The sequence below is a fragment of the Bombus huntii genome, unplaced genomic scaffold (assembly GCF_024542735.1).
Source record: "Bombus huntii isolate Logan2020A unplaced genomic scaffold, iyBomHunt1.1 ctg00000153.1, whole genome shotgun sequence".
Taxonomy (NCBI): Eukaryota; Metazoa; Arthropoda; class Insecta; order Hymenoptera; family Apidae; genus Bombus; species Bombus huntii.
Window position 1 is genome coordinate 60,828 of NW_026099395.1, and position 25,419 is coordinate 86,246.

The 25,419-nt window shown below is 36.3% G+C and overlaps 1 long non-coding RNA gene across 4 annotated transcripts in view; it reads right to left on the reverse strand.

Moving 5' to 3' along the window:
- The window catches only part of LOC126877364 (uncharacterized), a 97,288-nt gene that overhangs the window by 53,099 nt on the left and 18,770 nt on the right, over positions 1-25,419 (reverse strand). For 2 of the 4 annotated variants that reach the window (XR_007694960.1, XR_007694958.1), the window contains exon 1: positions 11,895-12,026. The exons of the other annotated variants lie outside the window; for them this stretch is intronic. This is a non-coding gene — a long non-coding RNA (uncharacterized LOC126877364). Of the gene's footprint in view, positions 1-11,894; positions 12,027-25,419 lie in introns of those variants that run through there. 4 annotated transcript variants of the gene reach the window in all.

Genomic DNA, 25,419 nt, shown 5'->3' on the forward strand with positions numbered 1-25,419 from the left:
TAAAATGGAGAGATCGGAAATCATGATACCTATATTCGATGGTGAGGATTATGGAATGTGGAAGCAAAGAATCACGATGTTTCTCAAATATAAGGAATGCGAGGTTGTTACAACTAGAATGAAGAACGAAAGAGACGATGAAGACTGGGACAAAAAGGATTTGAAGGCGATAAATATAATTTATAGTGCAATATCGAACAGACAATTGGAGTATGTTAGGGAAGGAAAAACGGCGTATGATATAATAAAAAGGTTCGATGAAATGTACTTGAAAGAGTCGACGGCACTGCAGATCGTATGCAGAAGGAGATTGGAAAACATAAGACTGGAGAACTACAGTGATTCAGCATCATTCTTTAACGATTTCGAAAAATTAATAAATGAATTAAAAAGTGCGGACGCACAAGTAAGTGAGAGGGAAAAGCTGAATTACATGCTGAATACGTTACCCGAAGAATACAGCTACATAGCGGACATAATAGACGCATTGAAAGAAGAGGATCAAACGGTAGCGTATGTAAAAAATAAAATAGAGATAGCAGAGAAGAAAAATAAATCCAATCGAGGAGAAAGGCAAACCAACGCCTTTTCTGCAAAAAAGGAAGGATGCTTCAGATGTGGAAGATTAGGACACTTTGCGAGAGAGTGTCAAAATGGCGTCCAAGCGGGAAGCAGTAACGGCTATTGGCATGGGCCAACACCTGGTCGAAACAGAGGAAGAGAGAACAAAGGCAATACGAGCAGAGGACGTGGAAACTTTCATCATCAATCAAGAACCGGCACGGGCGAGCATGGAAACTCAAGAGCAGGCATATGGACAGCAACGGCGCACGCAGCAAACAGCAGTGAGACGAATGAAATAAGTAAGAACGAAATAGTGTGGCTATTAGATAGCGGTTGTACCGATCACATAATTAATAATATAAATTATTTCGATAAATCTATCGACCTAAAAGAACCGGTAAATATATATTTAGGCGATAATAGACCGATAAAAGCGACAAAAGTTGGGAATGTTATAAGTTATTTTGAAGCATTCGGAAAACAAAATAAAATAAATATGAGGAAAGTATTTTACGCGAAAGAAATGTCCGCAAATTTGATTAGTTTAGGTAAACCAGCAGACGATAAGAATACGGTTATTTCCAGAGGAAATATTGCGAAAGTAATAGATGAGGATAATATACTTACAGCTCAGTTCAAAGAGAATGGGACATATAGAATAAAAAGTATATTGAAAGGGAAGAAGCACTTAGTAAACAGCGCCGAACGTAGTGGTATGAGTAAAAAGGAAAGATGGCATAGGATGCTAGGACACGTAAATTTTAAATATTTAGAGATTTTGGGTAAAGAGCAGCTAGTGACTGGCATACCGAATGAATTTGAAAAGGAACTTTTGAAATGTAGGGTGTGTATAGAAAGCAAAATGCATAACTTACCTTTCAAAAATAATCGAACTAAGGCTAGGGAAATAATGGAAATTATTCATACGGACGTATGTGGTCCCTTTAAGACTACCGGATTCAATGGAGAAAAATATTTCATTTCATTTATCGATGATTATAGTAAAATAGCTAGGATCTATTGTATAAAATCAAAAGATGAGGTCTTTGATTCTTTCGTACAGTTCGTAAATGAAGCCGAAAATTTAACGGGCAAGAGGTTAAAAATATTAAGATGCGATAATGGTAAAGAATATTTAAATAATCGAATTTATAAATTTGCTAGGGATAAAGGTATAAGAATAAATAATTGCCCAACATACGTACATGAATTAAACGGGACAGCGGAAAGGTATAATAGAACAGTGATGGACATGGCGCGTTGCTTGTTAGCGGAAGCGAAAGTACATAAAAGGTACTGGCCGGAAATAGTTTGTACAGCGGCATACTTGAAAAATCGAATATTAGCGAATACTATAGAAAGAAAGACACCTTTTGAAATATTCTTCGGGAGAAAACCAAGTGTTAAAAATCTACATCTATATGGAAGTAAAGTTTTTGTAAGAAGGCCAGAACAAAAAAGAGTTTCCAAATGGGATAAGAAGGCAGATATGGGAATTCTGTTAGGATATAGTGAAGTAGGTTAGAGAGTCCTATTAGGTGTAAAAATAACAGTAGCGACATGTAGAGGTCGTAGAAACAGACAAAAAATGTATCGGTTTTGAGGAGAATTCATTCGATGCAGTTAGCGATGATAGTAAAGATAATTATTTATTGGACAGCATGAATAAGGAAGAGTTAGAAAGTAGAGAAGATGAAAATGATAATAGTTCTGAAAGCGTAAAGATTCCTAGGAGATCTACACGTAATAAGAAAACTCCAGTAAGGTATCCAGAAAAGGAAAACAGTAGTGAGATTCACGCAAATTATTGTAGAGTAGATATCTTTTGCACATTTGAGGAGGCGATTTGTTGTGAAAATAGTGAAGTTTGGAAACAGGCTATGGATAAGGAAATAGAATGTCTCTATAAGAATAAAACTTGGAAATTGGTAGAAAGGGTAAAAGGCAAAGAAGTATTAGATGTAAAATGGGTTTACACGAAAAAATCAGAGGACAGGTATAAGGCTAGATTAGTGGTAAGGGGATTTCAACAAAGAAACGTAGCCGATGACATATATTCTCCAGTGGCGAGTAATCAGACCTTTAAGATATTGCTATCATATTGTTGTCAAAATGGAGTAATAATTGAGCAAATGGATGTAGAAACTGCCTTTTTAAATGGTGAAGTAACCTCGGAGGTATATGTAAATCAACCAAAGGGATATGCGGACGGAACGAATAGAGTTTGTAAATTATCGAAAGCGCTTTATGGGTTAAAAGAAAGTCCGAGGGATTGGTATGAGTGTTTTGATAGGTATGTGACGACATTGGATTTTAAGAAGAATAACATAGAGTTGTGCCTATATACTCATGGAGAGGGGGAAAATGTTGTTTATTTGCTAATATATGTAGACGATTTGTTAATCTGTAGTAAAAACAAAAAAAGGATACAAAATGTAAAGAAGCTATTACCTGATAAATTTAAAATGAAAGATTTAAGTGAAGTAAAAGAATATTTTGGAATAAATATAGAGTATGATTATATAAAAAATGAAATGAAACTAAGCCAAACGAAATACATTGAATCATTAGCGAACAAATATAAATTACAAAACAGCAAATTGTACTGTACACCAACGGAAACAAATTTAAAAATTGAAAACGCTGAGATAAATAGAAATGACATTGGATACAAGAATTTAATTGGCGCATTGCTGTATATTAGTACAAATACCAGACCCAATATAAGTTATAGTGTGAATTATCTTAAGTAGATTTCAAGATTGTTGTAGCGAGACACATTTTAAATATGCTTTGCGAATATTGAAATATTTGTACCGAAATATTGAAATATTTAATATTAAAGATTTAAGGTTACATTAGAAAAGGAATGAAAAGTGTGAAACGATAGATTGTTATGTGGACGCTGATTGGGCAGGAGATCATTTAGATAGAAAATCTACTTCTGGATATGTAATTAAATTGTATGGAAATGTAATCGGTTGGAAATCTAAAAAACAAAGGTGTGTGACAAAAGCCTGGACGTATGCAGAGTATGTAGCTCTATCGGAAGCGGTGAGTGAATTAATGTCTATTAGAGAAATTATGAAGGTCTTCAATGTAAATCTAGACAATAACCCTGTAAAAATTTATGACGATAACTCTGGAGTGATAAGTATAGCAAAGTACGGAAATTTCACAAAAAATTCTAAACACATTGAAGTTCATTACCACTACGTTCACGAATGCTTAAAGGAAAATAAGATAAATATAATTTAAGTAGGTACAGACGAAAATACTACATAGGTTCTCTAAGAGGTTTTTCTATGTGCGATAGTCGAATCAAAGATTTGAATTTTTAGATTTGATCTACAGTGTTTATATTTTCAATAATGTTAGAAATTTGGACTGAAAACTTACCACCATTGATAAAGCATACTGGCGTTGGCTTTCCGTCGAAGTATACAATTTTTTGAACGATTTCTCCCGATGCGAGGGGTGGTTCTTGCTGCAGCAGAAGAGTATTATTATCTAATTTTAATGTTTTATTGGAGAGTTCGAATCGATATTGATTTAAACCGGGTAAGCCTAATATGCCGTCTTCTATGATAGGGAAATTATCATCTACTAAGGAAAATTCTATCTCTTTGTTGAATAAATTTAGTTTAATTTTGGAATTGGATTCGTATTTGGAATGTTCCATGGAGAATTTCTATGTGTCTGGTATTATTGTCCTTCCTGGGTAGCATCCTCGTTTAAGCAAGTTGATTCCTGCTCCCGAGTCAACGAAAAATCGCAATCCTCGTCGTCCTGGTAATTGTAGTCGTATTGTGGATAATCTTCCTGAGGTAGCATTGTTAATTCTGATTGTTCTTGAATGTGGTTTATTCCTGGAGGGGCTTTTGTTTGAGGCGGTATTCGAAAATTTTGGCATTGATTGGCAAGGTGTCCCAATCGATCGCATTTGAAACATTTCGTTTGTGGCCTTTCGTTTAATGGTCGATTTTCAAGCTTTGTAAAATTATTCATTCTTGGTAGAATGTTTTGTGTGGGTGGAGTTTTGTTATTCATGTTACTTGTAATCGTGAAGCGGTTACCTACTGGACGAGACGTCTGGTTACGATAAGATGGTGGAGTGGTTGTTTGTCGTGTCATCCGTCTGCGAGCGTTGTCTTCGCGAAAGTATTTTTCCACGTCCATTGCCTTTTTTTCTGCATCGATGATGTTTGGGGGGGGGGGATTAGCCAATAGCACGTGTCCTATTTCTGAACGAAGGCCTCTTACATAGTCAATCACAGAAACCATGTATAGTCGATCGTTCATCGCTCATCGAGTTAGTTCGTCTTTATATTCATTGGTAATGCTGTATTGAAGTTTGTTGAAAACACGTCGAAATCTAATGTTATAATTTTGCACGCTTTCGGTTATTCCTTGCTTTATCACTCTTAACTGATCTTGGTGTTCTCTTACTGATGCTTGAGTAGCTACGTTACGTCTTAATCCTTCGTACAGAGTTTCGAATTCGTTAATATGGATATTGCGGATTGTCATTGCGGCTTTTCCTACAATTTTCTCTATTTTGATCATTTTTAATAATAACGTTTGTTCGCTACACATCATTCTCATTTCTTTTATTTCACGAATAAAATCTTCTACACTTATATCGTTTTCTCCGTTTAGTATCGGAGATACTAAACAGCTTTTAGATTTCCAGAGTTTCCAGCTGTTGAATTGGATGGTTGGACATATGTTGGTGGCTTTTGTGGCATAGGTGGAGGTGGATTAGTATCGTGTTTTAATACTGATATATTATCGTCATCGTCAGTCATCATAGAACCGAATTCAGTTGATTTTACGTTTATTTGTGGTAGTTTAACACGAGAGAGGTTTCTACTTAATATTTCCATTTCGTTAGCGCGTTTTCTATTTTCTTCGTTCGCTAATTTTAAAGCATTCTTTATTTCGTTAAATTGTTGTCGAAATTCTTCGTTCTGTCTCTGTATTAAGTCTAAAATTGCTCTGGTAGAGGAATCGAGTGTTCCCGTTTTATTTTGAACTCCACTTGTAGAGGGTAAACTTGTCTCGGCTTTTGTGTCTTTCTTGTTCATATTGTCTCTTCGCTAGAGTTACTAGAGAAACTAACTTTTCGCGTTCTATATTGTTTAAAAGAATTCCGACTTTTCTCACCTTGATACGTAAGTTCGTAGAATGAGGTTCCCTTGCGGTGTTTTCCTCTGTGGCGCGTTCAAATGCGTTTGAGTGTCAAACTCGTTCTGTTGATTTGTTCTATGCTGACAGTGGCCCCGTTAATTTGGTCCACCGTGGTAAATTATTGACAGCAAAGTTCATAACACAAGTAGTTCGAATCCTTCGATCTTCAATAATGTCCGTAGACCGAAATCGTAACTTCGTTTACACTGAAGCGAATGGATCCTGGCAGGATCGCCAAAATGTCACGTAAAAATAATGGGAAAATAATAATAAAAAAATGTTGGGTTCTTGAACCAGAGTTCGAGGTACCTTTATTTTATAATAGGATTACAAGTGTGCGATTTGACCGTTACCGAAAGACTGAAAGACTCGATCAAGACACAGCCCTTCTAGATGTTCGTTTATCTTATGCCTATGTGCCGAATTCATATTCCTTTGTTTTGGGAGTCGGTGTCGTGTGCAAGGCTGTTCAGGTTTCCTGAGTCTGTTGGAGATATTTGTTGACGTTACATGTACGTCAAGACTGTGTAAGTGTCACGAGGCAAAACAATAATATGAGTCGCTCTCGATTTGCATCGTTCTCTAACTCATGCGCCGCTACATACTTATATAGCTATTATTTCTTACAACCTAGCGTATGCAGTTGTGTATGGGGCCTTAAGTTCACTGTTTATAGATACTGCTAGGAATTAATCGAACGAATTCAACGCAGTCGCGTTTACAGAGTTCCGTATTATCGGAAATGCCGAATTCGCGTGGTTTCGCTTTGACGTTCGTCCACGTTGACGATTGTTCAAAGAACAACCGAGAGGCCTCCGCGTCGCAGCTACGAAAGACATCGAAGCCGCGACACCCTTCAGTGACTTCCCTATCTTTTCCTAAAACCAAGGATGACGCAACTCAGGCAATCGTTACAAGCGTTCGAACTTCACATTTTCTTACCATACTATCAACAAAAAATGAAAGCTGGTTTTCAATGAGTCATTATATAATTATATGTCGGAGATGAAAGAACACCGGAGCCTTTGGAATTTTAGATAATCCCGCAACATTCTAACCTAGAGTCTACTATAGCTGTAATTGAACAATTGTAGTTATTCAATCCGATTGTAATTGTTCTAGATTAGTGACGGTGAGCTTTGGCTCGAGGTGACAGTCTGTCGCCCAACGTAGCCGCGGTCAAGGGATAAACGCTTTGCCTAACAAAGGTATGGAGTAATTCTATAGCTCTCCTTAAAAGAAATATTCGTGGCGACACGCGACAGTAAACATTCCAACGGTTTCTGTCCCGTGGCTCGCCACACGCAGACCCTATTCTTCGAGTAAGATGATTGCCAGATGTCGATGCGTCTCCGCAGTACATGTTCGGCTAGCTGGAGGGCCCGTTATAAATCTTAAGGTTTAGTTAACTAAAGTCCTTCAAACAGACAAACAGTCTTTGTCCCAACTACGGGAAGATAGGGGAGACATATTTTTCAACGAGCGGCGTCTCCCACTAGCAACTTTCCCTCGAGGGCGGCTAACATCTTTTTCTAACCACCGATATGGAGATTGACCAATTAGCAGCAACGTCAATTTCCCTTACTTCCTAAACGAAGGCTTTCCTCGACGAATCCGATGATCTCGTGTCCTTAGACACACCCCATTATAGTTTTCCTCTGTGACATCGTCGGGACGGGACGGGCATTCTTTTACGCGCTCCCGTCGACCAAAGAGTAACGTCTTTACGCTCAGCAATTATTTTTACGAGTCAGACTTAGATTCAGCGAGAACGCCCATCTGTCATCCCGTTGGCCGCGGATTCGTTATTGAACCGGAGACCACTGTCACTAGTGTCGCGGACGTCTCACCGCCGTGGTAGATTGTCAAAACCTGTGTTATTCATACCTGTGTCAATAAATCGTATCTTCGTTACACCGCAACGATGGCTACCTTCAATGAAGACTCCTCAAACACCGACAACCCTATCCCCAATGTCATTCCGACATATATATCCACCGAAAATGCGCTCTTGTAGACAAACGCTCGATTCGCGTCATAGCTTTTAAAGCTTGTCGCATCTCAATCCGTTGGAAAAAATTTTTCCTGTAGCATATTTTATTTTTACGAACCAACAAGGTCTTTGTTTATTTCCTTCTTTTTTTTTGCTCCAATTTCCCCATTGTTTTTTCAAGGATAGTATTTCAGAGCCACTAGTCAAGTTTATTGTAACAATAAACTTACGTTTCGGAAACATTTTGTGCTGTGAAACAGAATACACTAAAGTTTGAAGGTCACATCGATTTTCGAAAGTTTATAAATGGAGGTGTATGACAGTATCACCAGCTGTTGCTGTCCAAGTAACTCCAACATCGAAATACTACAACGATTCCAATCGAAAGCGCTAAGAGCCTTAATAGACGCACCTTGGTATGTTACCAACGAAACCATCCATCGCGACCTCAAGATACCTACAGTCAAAGAGGAAATAGCAAAATATAGCGACAGATATAGCAAAAGAGTCAAGAAACACCGAAACCCCCTAATCACTGGACTACTCGATACGACGGACCAGATTCGCAGGCTGAAGAGGCACTACTCGCTAGACCTAAACGTTAGATTCATTTAATTATCCAAATTAAGCATATGCACTTACTTATAATACTTATAAATTATACCTATCTATAATAAGTATTAACTTATTGTAAATAAACAGCCATGTCACTGCGCCACGCCGGAAAAATTACTGAAAATTCTCAACGCGAGAATTGATTGTAATTTCAACAAATAAATAAAAACAAAAAAAAAGCTGTTGCTGTCCCCAAGCGCCAAAATACGTTCTGACTACTATTTTATGTATCTCACAGAAGTATGTCTTCATTCATCATCTCCCATGCCATCCACCAACGTGTTCTTAACATGTTATCTCCTAGTAAAATATTGATGTTGAGTCAGATATCCAACTGAATAATCTTTTCGGTGTCTACTATAAGACATTTAAAACCAAGGCTCGTACACACGTGTGCTTATACGTCAGATGTAATACTTAACACGAAACCTGCTTATATTAATATTAAATTTATGCATAGTAGGATGTTCGACCTTTGTAAAAATGAAATTATAATACATACAGTTTCACCGTGGAAAAGTGAATCTTTCTAGCATGTCCACGCAAATGCAGCGGAGGGGAGGACTGTGCATGCACCAAACAACTTTACGTTCGTAATTTTTCACACAAATGTACAACTGTAGGGAAAAAATTATCTCTGATTTTTCGGATGTTAGGAATCGACAATATCGCATAACGGAATGCTGTGTTCTACGTATTCTATTTTTGTTACGAAAGTGGTACAAACGAAGTCCACGTAAGAATAGTACAACAAAATCGGTTGAGGTTAGGTTATCGTGCAGATATCGCGGCTTTTGCATTGGAAATCACGCAACTGCCAGTCTCGTCGTTCCTTGTAAACGAAAGAAAGGTATTGTAATCGGTCGGAATTAACATAAAACTCGTCGTTTCATGATAATACTGTGCATTCTGAATATGCTATGATTTGGTTTAAAATAATAAATAGTCCATTCTTGCATACTATTGCTCCAGCTTTACTTGTATTTTCGATATTGGTATAAATAGAAAGACAATTAATGTCGTTCGAGTCTATTTTCGGATCATTTATATTACGTTTAATCCATATAGTTATCATATGAGACATAGTATCGTAAAATTTGGAAGAATAAAACGTTCGTACAGGAAGTACATTTTATAAGAACTCCAACAAATCTGCGTGTGCACCTAAAATACAAACTGATAGTGATAGTGATTGTTCATAAGTTTATATACATTATCTAATGTCAATCGAAGGTATCAATTCTTTTTCTCCATAAGAGTACTTTTTCATTTATATGTGTTCAAAAATACATGTGTTCAACCGTGAAGCATATGTCACCTACAACGAAAAAGAGTTTTCCTATACTTAATATTTCCTTTATATACCTATGAAAGTCTATTCTTCGCGTAGTATGAAATTATGAATAAATCTGGAATATTGTTCAATCTGAAAAGAAAAATAACTTATTGACATCATTCATTGATACGAGATTCAGAATGTTTGTTTTGTCTTGCAGAAAAAGAAGGCAGCCCTCCCTTTCTTTTAATGTGAAATAGAAAGCGAAAATTTGAAAACAGATTTTTTGGAAATTTACTTGCAAATATCGTTTTCAATATCGTGATTTTCTTCCCAATGGTACTGTACTTTCAAATTTTCCAGTATCCCTCTAAAAACAAAAAGTCGAACCTCGTTATTGTTAACGTAGGCATTACAAGGAAGAGAAGTATTAGAAAGCAGCTCCTTTTTGTTATGGATTTCTTTATAATCATGTAAATAAGAAATTCCGGAAATTTTTTCCTAAAGAATTTAATTCTTGTGCTTTGATTGATAATTATTACACTACATACTAACTTTTCGCATACTGTTCGCGTCTAACAATTTCCTAATAATAACTACTTCAAAATAACATATGTTCTTGCACGAATTCAAAAGTACGTATGATACAATTACAATTGATTCTAAAATAATAATTATTTAAAGATATTAAGATACTAATTAAACGTTTCACTATATTTCAAAATCTGGAACAACAAATTTTTATTTATAAAAAATGAAACTGTGTTTATATATTCTTTGTCATGATGCTATTTCTTATTACCATGTCGACATTTTTTAAAATTCATTTTGTTATCTCTACGCAATATGAAAATTCATATACTGCTTAATATTTTTTACATATTATCCATCCACCGCATGATATCTCCTGAAAAATCAAAATATTAATGTTATATTATTACAATGCTTCTTAAATTTCAATTTTTGACAAATTTGAAATCCAATATATTTTGCACAATTATTATTTATCAAAAAATTCCAAGTTAGTAACTTTCTTTTCAAATGGCAAATAACATATACTTTGACTTACCTGTAAGTTTTTGTTCCTAATCATCATTTCCTCTTATAGAACATCATTATTGTTCTTATAATTACTACCAGTGTCATAGATATTGTAGTGGCTACAACTGAATTAATAGAAAATGATAAATAACTGTGTATAACACTAACACATAATTGTGTATAACAATGACAGATAACTTTTACTTACATATCAGTCGATAAGGGATTACTGTGATATCCTGTTGATGTTTCTTAAGGCACTTGATTAGGTGCGATACGGTATCATTCCTTATGGTATACTGTAGATAAGTATTTTAGAAAATAACAAGAATAAATCTAAATTATTCAGAGGTTCCAGTTTCGGCTTAGACATAAATACAGGACCATTTGCAAAGAAGAAAGGGTGCGTTTCTACAGCCTCGTTATAGTAACCATGAATACCAATCTCTGAATTACTGGTTACTAAACATAAATATCCTATAAAATTTAATATATTTCTTTAATTTTTAATACATACATGAGTTAGTAGTTCTAAATTATGAATCATCCTACCTGTGATATTACACTTTTCCTTATAATATCATCACTCGAGTGAACAACATTAAGATCATGTAAACCATGTCATCCTATCTTACTGTGAAGATACTTAGTTATGTTATCTAACATTATAAAAATATCATCAAATTCAAGTCCTTTTATTCACATCACATGGCCACGACGATCTGGTTCTTCGTTATATAATGTTCTAAAATTTGTCGTATATATAGGATGTACAAACCGTGATATCAAGGTATCAGTTCTTCCTTCCCAAGGGACAGTTTCATTAAAATTCTGATAGAATTAAAAATTAATTATTAATATTCTAACAATCATATATGTTAAATACATTATAGTCAACGATATATACCTGAGCGAATGTAGGGGTGATTCCTTGATAATTATAAATGTCATCAGCCCACATCATTGTGCCACTTCTTTGTACTCCAGCCTCTAGATTAACAGCCTAAACAAACATACGAAATTTTATAGAAGCTGTACAAAATATAGTATATATGCGCAATATTGAAGCGTTCAAGGGGATATAAAGGTAATGTACATCACATACACGTGTACTCTCATGCAACAAAATACAATTAGATTTAATAGTATAAGCTCTTTTATTCATCATAATAGATTGGAAATTTAAGTGTCTTACGAGGGTGAGTAAAAAGTTACCCGCTCTGTCGGTGTAGAATTTATTTTAAGCAATTGTCAAAAAAGACATACATCATTTTTTGACATAATCACTCGATTTCTGTATACACTTTGTCCATTTGCCGAAGGACCTTTATATTTTCTCATTAAAAAATGTTTTGGGCTGAGCTGCGAACCACGAATGCATCGTCGTCTTCACCTTTTCATCAGCTTTTTCGGCATCCATCTCGCACAAACTTTTTAAAATCCAAATCTGTCGTGTACTATTGCATAAGCAGAGCCGTGGCTGATTTGCAAATGATTTGCCACATTATCCACTGTCACTCGTCTATTCCATAGAGCATAAGTTCATGAGCACGTTCAATGTTGTCATCGTGGATGTGGACGGGCGTCCAGCTGTTTTTTCATAACACTTGTGCGATCTTCTTTGAACTTTTGTGCCCATTCAAACACACTTCGTGACAAAACACTTTCTCCATAATGTGCATTAAATCTTTGATAAATATAGGCATCAAACATAACCTCCGACCACAAGAAACGAATCACAGCATCCTGCACTGTTTTCCTGCAAATCACCATTGCAAAGCGCCATTACTCGCGCAACGGTCACAAACGAATTGACGTAACACAAAGAAACCTGCGCAGCAGCACTGAACAGATATTGACGTCATACGAAGAGTGCAGATGGATCAATACGGTCGACAGAAGTTTTAACTATCTGGAGTGCGGATAAATTTTTACTGAGAGTCGTATAGGAATCTATAATCTGTAAGTACACCTTTGGCTGAATGGAAATTTCTCTTACATATAGTCAAAAATGCAGAAACTGTGTATTGAATTGGAAAGTGATAAAAAATAAGTGAAGTTTCGAGGTTGCATGTGATTGCATGAGTACACAGGACGTTTTTAGCGAATAAAAAATAATTTTGAAAGACACGAGACTTATCTTGTATTTTATGCACTCTCTGTGTCCGAATTTCCAGAAGCTCTCTATCTTATGAAGTGTTTTAGATTAGCCGGAAAATTTTGTACGTACATACAAGAAGTATACGATCTAAGTGGAATATTCCATTATTCTCTTGATACAAAAGAAACGAAATTTACAGAACTTCTCAGAAAGTTGGTTTATTATTACCAAATTAATAGAATTAATATACGTTTATCATCTTTACATACCTAAGTTGTGGAGGTTTATCGTGCGTAAAAAATTAGTGTCGTTTCAAAGTTACATTTCGTACATTTTAAGCCTATAATTTGTAACGTACAAAACAATGTAAATTTGAGCTGTTTCTTATCTCCACAATAAGAAAATCCAACTTTACGTTTTTTACACAATGATATTTATGGAACAGTAATATCATATTATTGCATCGCTTGGAGAATGAAGTCAAGGTACGATGTGACCCTAGTGTAAACGCTGGGATACCCAGCTGTGCCGCACTTATAAGCATAAGACACAATACCTATTAAATACGAGGTTAATTCATGTTGTATCAGCAGTGATCCGCCGCGGTCAGCCTGAAAGGATCGTTAAATTTTTAATCAAAGATACTGAAATATATCGATCGAATTGTATTGAAATTATACTTATATACAGTAATAATCTTCTATTGATTTGTGTATTGAAATACTCCAATTTATAACGTACATGTTATATGTATTTTGAGCAAAACTAAGATTAGAGGAAATTAGATTAAATACCATAACGAGGTGTGAGAAGTGGGCAAAACTATTAAATTGTGTTTATCTATTATTTTTAATGTTTAAGACGTCGATTTGATGTTAATTCGAATCGACGTGTCTTCAGATACCGTATAGTTTGTAGTAACTCTGTAACTTAATTACCGTACAAGAATCCTCTCCACCCTGAGCATGTTCGGCGCATATTATACCATCAGTGATATCAGGTGCATTAGGAAATTTGGAATAAGCTATTTTGCATTCGGCGTTCTTAATCACTGGCATTTGTACTTCCATTAATGCATTACGTCGTGGTCGTCCTACGAAGAAAATAAGAAAGATATTTAAGACTGGAACTATTTAATTTTATTATAAAATTGATATCACTTACTATATCTTAATGCTCCCGATCCAGCAACAAGGGGGTTATAGCCGACGAAGTTGCTCTTTCGTAGGGGCTCTTTCGTACAAATGGGATATACGTACCCTGAAAAATAAAAAAATAAATGAAAATGCAGGAAACTAATGACCAAAAGTATGAGAAAGAATTATACACGCTTTATGACACAATATATGTGTACAGTAAGAAATTTCAGGATATGATACTTCAGTAATACTCAATAGCATATATATATATATATATATATATTTGAGGACTTACTCGAAAATGGCACCTCCTCCACCAATCTAAGAATGGCAATATTATGATTGTGTATGTTTTCTATTCCATCCATATGTGCACAATGTGCTGCGGTCAAAACATGCCTAGCCGATATCAGGGAACCTCCGCACTTCCATAGTGGTTTGTCTGGGTTTCGGGGATTACGAAAACCTAATGCAGCGATTCATGGCCAAGCGCCTAAAATGCAATAGTCATAGTTGTGAATATACATAATTTTTTCTCACATAACGAGTAACAACGATTATTACCTATTCGAAATTCGATCATACAGCAGACGATAAGTACATACGTACAAATACTCTGAAACAGAGATTTGATAAAGACAGAAATTAAATTTTTATTCCAGTGGAATACAAATTATTAAATAATTCTATATAATTTCTATTTGAACTATACTGAACTATAAAGTTCAAACGTGTAATTTCTGCCCTAACAGTTTTTGATCTCTATCCATATTATTACTCCTATATCAATTTTTTATTTCAAGCAAAAAGATACTCTTCCTAACATGAAGTAAAAGAAAGAAATAATTCAAGTTAATAAGTAAAGTTACTACCGATAAAATCATAGCATTATTATTTAGTCTAATTGAAATGTACATTGATGTGCTGTTTAATGCCTTTAAAGTTCATTCTTTGCAGTAAATGGCTTATTATTAATCGGAAAGAAAGACATAAAACGTACCAAGTTCAGCTGGTTTACCATCGACCACCCTGGTATGAGAGACGTTGCTAAAACCTCAGTATGGTGGTCGCAAAGCCTTATACTTATACACAGTTTTTATTAAAATTTCTCTCTTCTCTTTGTTTGGATCGTTCGGACAGCAAACGATCGTAACATTGCCCTGGTATCTGCACACTGATCGTCTATAAAAATCGGTGGCTGTACGGTACTGTATCTGCCATATTTCTTGCAGAGGTTTACATTTTCTGTAGTCAAGGCACCTGCCTTCTTGATTGTCCGGTGTGGTACATTCTGGATCAAACAATTTTAAAACATTTATACAGTTCAAAGATGCGTAAGAAAGCGACACCGATTACTCAACTTTCGAAGTAAAAAGCCGATCGAGTCCACCGGATTGCCCTACAGACACGTATTAATCCGTAAGAGTTAGTCATCATGTTGATAATAATTATCTAAAGAAACTTTTCACGTGAAAATATAAAATTTTAATTGATTAGATATTGTGTTAGCCATACTTAAGAAAGAAAATGAAAATGAATGAAATGAAAGAAAAGGACTACCTTCAACCTCATTTTTTAAATAAACACTTTGTCAGTTTTGCGGTAAATAAGTTCTTAGGAATTCAGGACAGTTTTTAGTGAATCATTTTGTTTCGACCGTTCGCGGAGAGACGCGATCGCGAGATAGCACGTCAACGAGAGTTGTAATTTCCCGTTACGATTAAATAATCGACGCCACGAACTGATCAGTTCAGTAGTTCAATGAAATTCCACAGAATTAACACAAATAAATTAATGTTTATTTCAACAACTTATTAACTAGAAAGATATAAATGGAACAAAAAAAATGTAACTGCGTTTTGGTTGATAAGTAATGCGCGACATACCACCTGTGTTGACGGTTCGACTTCTCGAAAAGTTCTGAACGCCTTTCGATTTTTTTCGTTTTTTCTGGAAGGCGACCCCCACTACGTTCGGATCACGCCACATTCTTTTACGCGAGGTAAAATAACGACCACGAGTCGACGTTTCTGGAAGTCGCCCTGCTTAATGAATCATGCGCTTGCCACTACAATGTTTGTTTGCCGGGCAGACGCGACGGTCCGTCTGCGACATTATAGTGCCGCGATCGATAGTTAAGAATATGACCTATGGTAAGCCGCATGGCGTAACATTCTCCCCCCGTTGAGAGGGTACCGATCAAACTAGCGAGGTGTGGTTGAAGTTCCCATCTTATTTCGTCTCGGTGGCTAGTTGTTCGGGTTTCTCGAGATCGGGTTGAATTGGCAGTGGGACAAGCCTTTTGACGCCCCGATCCAAAATGCTTTTTGCCGTCTGAACTGTAGCTGTCCGGATGACACTGTCACGACCGGCATACTTCAAATCCGACGGACTGACGATAGAGATAAAGCACTCGGCGACAATGTATATCGCTGAAGTGCCTAATGAACCATCAACATCCCAACGGTCCTTCCACCGAAGGTTCTAGAAGAAAGAGCACGTGGCAACGGTCGCGGACGCCTAGCAAATGCATGGACGGTGGGGATGTTGAGGGATGACAAAAGAAAGTAATCGGATCCGATCGAAAGTAAAATCATAAGAGTCAGTCTTAAAAAGTCACGCCCAGAGTTCGGAAGTAGATTGTAAAGTGTATTGATGTTAGAAAAAAAATAAAGTTTTCTTTTTTTTATTTTTTACCTCAAATTCCTTTTTTATTTTGTTATTTTACGTGACAACACCATCGGCGCCTGGATGAACTCGGCCCAGAGGCCAATGCATGGAGGGAACGTTGTCCTCTCTGAGGATGACGATTGTGCCCTTTTGGATGCTGTGTCCACCCTTGCTCCATTTATTGCGGTTGGTTAGCTCGTTCAAATACTCCTTATGCCAGCGGTTCCAAAAATGTTGTTTAAGCTGTTGGATATGCTGCCATTTGGAGAGTCGGTTCGATGGAATGTCTCTGAAATCTCGATCACGTAAGCACATTAATGAATCGCTAATGAGGAAATGTCCGGGAGTGAGGGCTAGGAGATCATTTGGATCGGTGGAGATAGGAGTTAGCGGGCGGGAATTGAGGACTGCTTCTATTTCTATGATAAGAGTATTACGGTGTTAAGCTCATATGTTTCTGTTTCTCCACTCGCGCTGCGCCATAATATCCTTTGATATTTCCGATCCTCTGGTCGTACGAGGAATTGCCGATACATTTTCTCGATCTCGCCAGTGAGTACGTACTGATGAGCGCGGAATCTAATTAATATACAAAATAAATTGTGAATTGATTCGAGAATATAGGATTTCCCCATTTTCATGATTATCGTGATTTTTGTATAAATATATTTTTGAAGATACTAATAATTAGGTACTTATAAATTAGTATTATCAATTATTTTGCATTTATAATTCCGCCTCTAGTATAAGTGTTAATTGAAAACTAACTTTATGTTTCAAAAAGTACTAGCAAAGTCGTTGAGTAACAAGCCACTGATGCTAACACAAATAGCATTGTCGTAATTAAATATTTCTAAATATTCATTTTTCATTTTGAACCTGTAGAAACAATTTATTATATATACTATTAGCTAAGTAATTGCATATTTAATTAAGTCGAAATATAAAACTTAGTTATTTTAATAATTTAAAAAATAAAAAACTGACAAACATTTCAATTTAATTTATGGTTGGAACAAAAGACATTTCATTAATTGAAATATTGTAACGCAGAGTACTTTCCAAAATACGCCGAGAGTATTCCTGATGGTGAAACGAGCGTTGCTTCATCGAACGCAGCTAAAGAAAACAACATCTATGTAGTTGGTGGTACGATGCCTGAAATAGAGGGCGATAAATTGTACAATACCTGTACTATTTGGGGTCCCGATGGAACTTTGATAGCAAAACACCGAAAGGTAAGTAATATATTCCTTTATGGCTTTGAATTTGAAAATATTGGGGCGAAGAAAGTGACTCTATCTAGGAATAATTTAGGAATATACATATGTACATACGTATACTATAACCAATTCTATAATTTACGGTTTATAAAATACGTTATGATACGGGAAACGCCCATTTTTGTTGTAATGTGTTTGTGTTGTATAAATTTTTCAAATACTTAAAATATTATTATACTTATTTTTTCTCCTTTTTAAACATTATTAAATGATAAGATTTTTTAATAAAAGAAAGTGATAAAAACGCTGTCAGTTATTAAATAAAAAATAATTAAAGTTTAGGAGTTGGTAACTTTGATATTAAATTACAAAAGTTGCAGCAATAGAATTAGCGACTACATTTTTATGTTATTAGGTACATCTATTCGACATCGACATTCCTAATAAGATTACTTTTCGAGAGAGTGATTCACTCAGTCCTGGTAACTCCCTAACGACGTTCGATGTGAAGGGCTGCAAAATAGGTATTGGCATTTGCTATGATATTAGATTCGAGGAAATGGCACGCATTTATCGGAACAAAGGTACAGTAACTTAATCGATCAATACTTAACTAGCAAAAAATTAAATATCTTTCTTAAATATATTCTATATAAAATTAATATAATCTGTAACTCTGTATAAACAGAAGCTTAATTTAAAAAAACCAGTATATTTGCTGAAAATGAAACAAATAAAAGAATTAAAAGCACAATAAGAGGACTGTCCTCGCATATTCAGAAATGATGGAATGTGAACCGTGCAACTACGAAGTTAATTGGTATTCGGTAGCTTCATATTTCCTGCTTCTCTGGGTTAGGTTGCCAAATGCTGATATATCCAGCGGCATTCAATATGACCACTGGACCACTGCACTGGTCATTACTTCAGCGTTTCAGAGCGAATGATAATCAATTATACGTTGCCTGCATATCACCGGCTCGTGTTCCTTAAGCAAGTTACGTCGCATGGGGACATACACAGTTGACCAATCCCTGGGGAAAGATTCTTTACGATTTGGAAACTCAAGAGAATATGGCAGTCACCGATATCAAAAAAAAAAAAAAAAAAAAAAAAAAAAAAAAAAAAAAAAAAAAAAAAAAAAAAAACTGGCGAACCGTGTGTTACCACAACGAGACACGCGATGCTATTTGTCGCTTTAAATTGTGCCGCAACTCGTTTTTGAGATCTTTGCCAGGGGCGCGTTAAAACATGCTGAAAATATATTTCTGGCTTTTCTGGGGTTTAACTGAAATATGACAAATAACGTTGTAAAACATATGTACTTATGACTTACAGAGTAATTGAGTGTACAAAATATATAGTATACAAAATAGCCAGCGATTTAGGGCTTTAAAAGATCAAAAGGAAAGAAAAGGAAAGAAAAGAAGAAAGATAATATATTGTGGCAGTCTAAGTCGATCTAAGAAAATAGATAAAGGGAGGGAGGGGCAAAGCTAGTTAATCTGGAAAGAATCCAAGCGTCAATTTCAAGCATTTACAGAGAATCAAGCGGGCTGGTTAAAGTCGTGAGTTGAGCAATTATCCCGCGTTAGGTTCAATCAGGTTAGTCCCACGCGAAATTGATCCAACCATGCGAAAACGAGTGTATTCTGATTTCTGTCGCAGATACTTCTGGCTAGTGCAGTACCTACACGGTGGTTGTTGAAATAGCCGCTTCTCATCTATTTTCCCTAGCGCGGACATCATCCTTTGATCCCTTACGACTAACGAAGTTTTCTAAGATGTACGGCAGTTTGAGATTCTACTTGAAAATGATCATGATTGCGGTCTGTGTGTCGTCTGCTCTTCTTTTTGTCCTTCCGTTAAAGACTGGTAAGTTGATACTGATTAATTATGCGATCGAAACCCTATATAATGGCTACAAAAATGCCGCTAATATAATATTCCTTCTTTCTTGTATCTTCTTTCTTGTATCTTCTTTCTTGTATATATATCTTGTATATATATATATATATATATATATATATATATATATATATATATATATATATATATATATATATGTCGGGTCACGATTCGAATTTTGGGCGCGCGACGACTCTTCGTGTGGACTAGCCATCGTTTCACAAAGCCGAGATTTTATTTAGACATATATACAGGTCTATCACTAAGCTTAACAAATAATAAGTACAACTAATAATAAGTCTAACAAACACTAAGCCTAATGAATAATACGATCTACGAATAATTAAATTAAATAATACTATTAGCAATGTTTGAGTTCAAACGAATCCACGATCACCGGGATAACTCCTTACTAAGCGAAACTAACTTAGACGCAAATGCGATCGTCGAAAATGCTCGATGTATCACTGCGCCAAATACGATAAGGATAGGTTCGACAAAAACAAAGCTAAAATAGTTAGGTTCAACCTTGGCGATTTCGTGTTACGTAAAAACGAGGAAAGAAACCAGACGAAGTTAGATCCGAAATTCAGGGGTCCATTCGTAATAGCCGAGATTTTGGAAGGAGATAGATATACCCTAAAAACCTTAGACGGCAAACGATCATATAAGGACAGACACGACAGACTGAGAAAAATGCCAGAAGGTTGCGTCCCTGCTGAGTTAGACGTCTGCGGTGATGACAACGGCGGTGATAATAACGATGCAAGTACACTGACCTCAGAGGATCATTAACACTGCGTTGTGGTCATAGTAATACACCGAGTGGTTTTATGTGCTTTTGTTGTAACCCGTTGAGTGGGTTGATGTGTTTTTGTTGTAACCCGTTGAGTGGGTTGATGTGTTTTTGTTGTAACCCGTTGAGTGGGTTGATGTGTTTTTGTTGTAACCCGTTGAGTGGGTTGATGTGTTTTTGTTGTAACCCGTTGAGTGGGTTGATGTGTTTTTGTTGTAACCCGTTGAGTGGGTTGATGTGTTTTTGTTGTAACCCGTTGAGAGGGTTGATGTGTTTTTGTTGTAACCCGTTGAGTGGGCTTACGTGCTTTCTGGGTGTAATGCACCCAACGTGGCAATATGATCCAACAAACTGAGGTTCACCGGTGTACGAAATCGAAAATGATCTGTTGTGTCATTACGGTCTGGCTGGCGACTCACAGAACGCACCTAACACTTTGAATACAAATTATAACATTACAAATTCCTATTCTCTTTTATTTTTCTGTTGTCAAACCTCCGAACGAAACTTTGTTATTGCACTGGACCCTTGACTTACTTGGACATTTAGTTAAATCGCAAATAATGTCAGTTGTATCGAATCTAATGTAAGAAATACGATATTTTAGTTACACACGAGGACGTGTGATAGTCAGGATGGCCGTGTCGGAGATGAAAGAACACCGGAGCCTTTGGAATTTTGGATAATCCCGCAACATTGTAACCTAGAGTCTACTATAGCTGTAATTGAACAATTGTAGTTATTCAACCCGATTGTAATTATTCGAGAATTGTGATAATGAGCTTGGGTTCGAGGCGACAGTCAGTCGCCGAACGTAGCCGCGGTCACGGGATGAACGCTTTGCCTAACAAAGGTATGAAGTAATTCTATAGCTCTCCTTAAAAGAAATATTTGTGGCGACACGCGACAGTAAACATTCCAACGGTTTCTGTCCCGTGGCTCGCCACGTGCAGACCCTATTCTTCGAGTAAGATGATTGCCAGATGTCGATGCGTCTCCGCAGTACATGTTCGGCTAGCCCGAGGGCCCGTTATAAATCTTAAGGTTTAGTTAACTAAAGTCCTTCAAACAGACAAACAGTCTTTGTCCCAACTACGGGAAGATAGGGAAGACATATTTTTCAACGAGCGGCGTCTCCCACTAGCAACTTTCCCTCGAGGGCGGCTAGCATCCTTTTCTAACCACCGATATGGAGATTAACCAATTAGCAGCAACACTTTCTGAACGAAGGCTTTTCTCGACGAATCCGATGATCTCGTATCCTTAGACACACCCCGTTATAGTTTTCCTGTGTGGCATCATCGGGACGGGAAAGGCTTTCTCGCTCGCGATCTCATCGATCCAAGAGTAACGCCTTCGCGATCAGTGATTATTCTCAGACTTAGACTTTGTGAGTACGTTCTGTTGTCATCCCGTTGACCGCGGATTCGTTATTGAACCTAGGATCATTGTCATTAGTATCTCGAGCACCTAACTACCGCGGTTACTTGTCCGGTTCTATAATAATCGTATTTGCACTAGTCAATGTCTTCTCCATTGCATAACGACAACGTGTAACCCAAACGAAGATTCGTTTCACGCCCCTAACCCTAATTCTAATGTAAACCCGATATATATATATATATATATATATATATATATATATATATATATGTATGTATAAGATTTATAAAATGAATGCTCGGTAAAATGTCTGTGATAAATAATAGCAATTAAAATGGAAAAATTTTTAATTGCATTGCTTCGACTATACATATACATATACTTAATGTGACTTACTTTGTATGAGAAAAATTCTGTTTGCCAATTCGATATCGAGAGCTGATAATGCTAACATACGATGAAACGATAACAGAAGAATCCGAATATTCAGAACTTTTCACGATATATGTTAAATAATATTATGAAATAAATTAAATAATTACCCCGCATTGCTTCCAGCGTACGTGTTCACGATTCTCGGCGAAACCGAATATGGCAGCAGGAAATCAACCAATCACAACTTCGGAAGAAAGTAAAGCGCGGGAAGAAATCGCGGCATCCAGCTTCCTGCGAATCTATTCTCGATCTCGATGTAAGCAGTAATCTTTCGATAATCGTTTTGCAAAATGGCGTGTCTTAAACGAAGTGTATAGTAAAATTCGTATTTGAGAGACGCATAAATAAACGATATCAGGCTATTTCCCGCGAGAAATTCACGTTCGGTTGCAACATAACATGTCACGTATGTATTTTCGTCGAAAACTGATTTCGAGGGACGTGTATATGTGCGTATCAAGTTACTTGGCGAAAGTTCAACGACAGACTGTGACTTTAAAACAGTATGTATGCCTATGTTTGTTGTCCGAGAATTGGAAGAATCTGTCATGTTTTGTTTACGTCGGCTGTAATGGAGTGGTGTTTTTGTCTTGTGGTAACTGAATGTCTCAAACAACAAACTCGAGATTTCAATCGATCTTCGAAAAGAAGTCATACCCATTGGCCTTGGGTGAGTTGTGATTTCATTAACTTTTTAATTCATAATTGATAACATAAGGTTATTGTAAGACCGATGAAAATATGGATAGCAACCAATTGCAATTGAATATCTGGCCTGTCTTGCACTATTGAAATTTTGCAAGTCACTAAAGTTACCAGCATTAATATGTTCCCTTGCACAAGTTTGACGATAAAACAAATGAAATTTTACTATTTGCAAGTTATTTGATTATTGTATTTAACGAAAAATTATAAAATCATAAAATAGAATTCTATATAACCTGTAAATCGTAACTTGTCAATCTACTAGTACATATATTATAAATTGGTAAACTTTTGTGTGTGGGGGAGGGGGTGCTAGATGTAACACTGATACGACATTTTGAAAAAATATTTAATTATAATCATGAAAGGCGTTATTGAAATATTGAGTTTTTATTAATGTTCCTTGCAACTTCGAGTTTGCGTACTATATTTAAAATGTACATAAGATATAAAGTATATTGACAAGTAACAGTCACAAAATTGTTTCAAATGAGGATAATCATCCTAATATCAACTTATCAATTGTGATCTGATAAACAAGAATTCAAAATACAGTTAAACTGTGTTCTACATACAATAATCTTTTTCGGAGGAGATTTAAATATATGAACATATTGTGATATTTTGTCCATAATAACATGAATAATATAAAGTTTCGTATTACATATACTCTATTTTTTAATATATTCTGCATATCTCATTTTATGACAACAGACAAGCAAACTATATTCCCATTATAAGCTTCGCTCTAATTTCGCATCGTTTCACCTGAATATATCGTGAAATTTCATCCCGTCAAAATTTTGCGTCAATCTTTTTTATCTTAAAGGATTAAAGACAGTTGCAAAACGCCACGGTGTTTCGGGGTTTGTTTAAATTTCCGCCAAATGAAAAAGAAGTTTCGCGAAAAATGGTAGTTACTAACGGCACGTCTGGTTACAATTTTCGTTTACAATTCTTTTGGCGAGTAAATATGACGTACTGGGTCGATACTAAGTAGTCGGTTGTCCCTGAAATTTGAACTGTTGAGAACGAGGTAATAACAGGGCGACTGGTTTGTTGCTGTGTAACGTATACACGTTTCTGAATAGTTTTCTACTTTAAATGAAATTAACTGCTACCCGACGGAGTTTCGACGTAGCGATAAACACGCCACTGAAAAAAGCGACGAATGGGAATGGAAAATACGTAAAGATTTTTTTGACAAAATAAAGAATCATTTTGTCAGATTTCAAGAAGAGTTTGGGTAAATTCAATTTATGCTCTTTGCTACTTGACTTATGTTTATAACACTAAAAGTTATCTTTACAAGCAGCGAAGTGATTTAGTTTCATCCGTAGTTCGGTTGCTTCCAATTTTTTCATTTTCACATTGTGTAAATTTCGACCAATTGCGGGGAGACGTAATCGCGAGGAGAGACGTCAACGGGGGTCGTAAATCCCCGTTACGATTATAACAATCGACACCACGAATTGATCGATCCCCTGATTTCCGTTGAGATAATAGGGGTGATTGAGTTTGTATAACACTGTGATTCACAGAATTATAAATTATATATTTCCAACACTTAGATTACACTGACGTAGAGAAATAAATAGTTAACAACTTGTCGCATGAAGATGCGATAGATATGTACGCTAGAGCAGGGCTCTTATAATGGAAATTAATGTATTAATGGACTTAGCACTATAATATATTTAGGAGAGAAGATGTGTGTTCGACAACACCGAGAACCGACAAAAGATTTGCGTGAAGTATGCGACTCTCGCGCTATGTGTAGACTGCCGCGTTAGGCGTTAGTTTTTAGACTGTCTGTCGCTCTTTTTCTAATACGGAAGAAAAGTTCGGTGTGGGTGTGCCCCTGTGCCTAAAGAACGCGGATTCGTTGTTCCCACTTTCGTTAGAAAAAGTGAGGGCCACGAAGCGCGGTGTCGATTGGTCATGACCTGCACTACTGCTCGAAGGGATGAGTATCGAGTCTCCTACCATCGTGGTGGATAGATGACTGTGTGCGTGAGAAAAACCTAGCTTGTTTTATTACAGGGCTATTCGGATTTTCCTAATGGGTGCATACCCGCTTTCTCCGTGTTTTAAGTGCGACTAATAAACCCAAGGACCTCTCTAAAAACCGACTGTGTTTCGAGAATATTTTTAAGCTTTAGAAATTCTTCAAGACAAACGGATTGAAGACACATGGCGAAACAATACAGGGAAGTGAAAGTTATGGTGGGTCCTTAGGTTTATTGAGGGTCGAAGTGACGTTACGCAGGTCGGTTGTTGTCCGGTCGCGCGGGCTGGCGTGCAGATGTTTTAGGCGGCGTAACACATTGCGTATTACAATATTGATGTTAAAATATTATTATAGAAAAACATGTTAGCA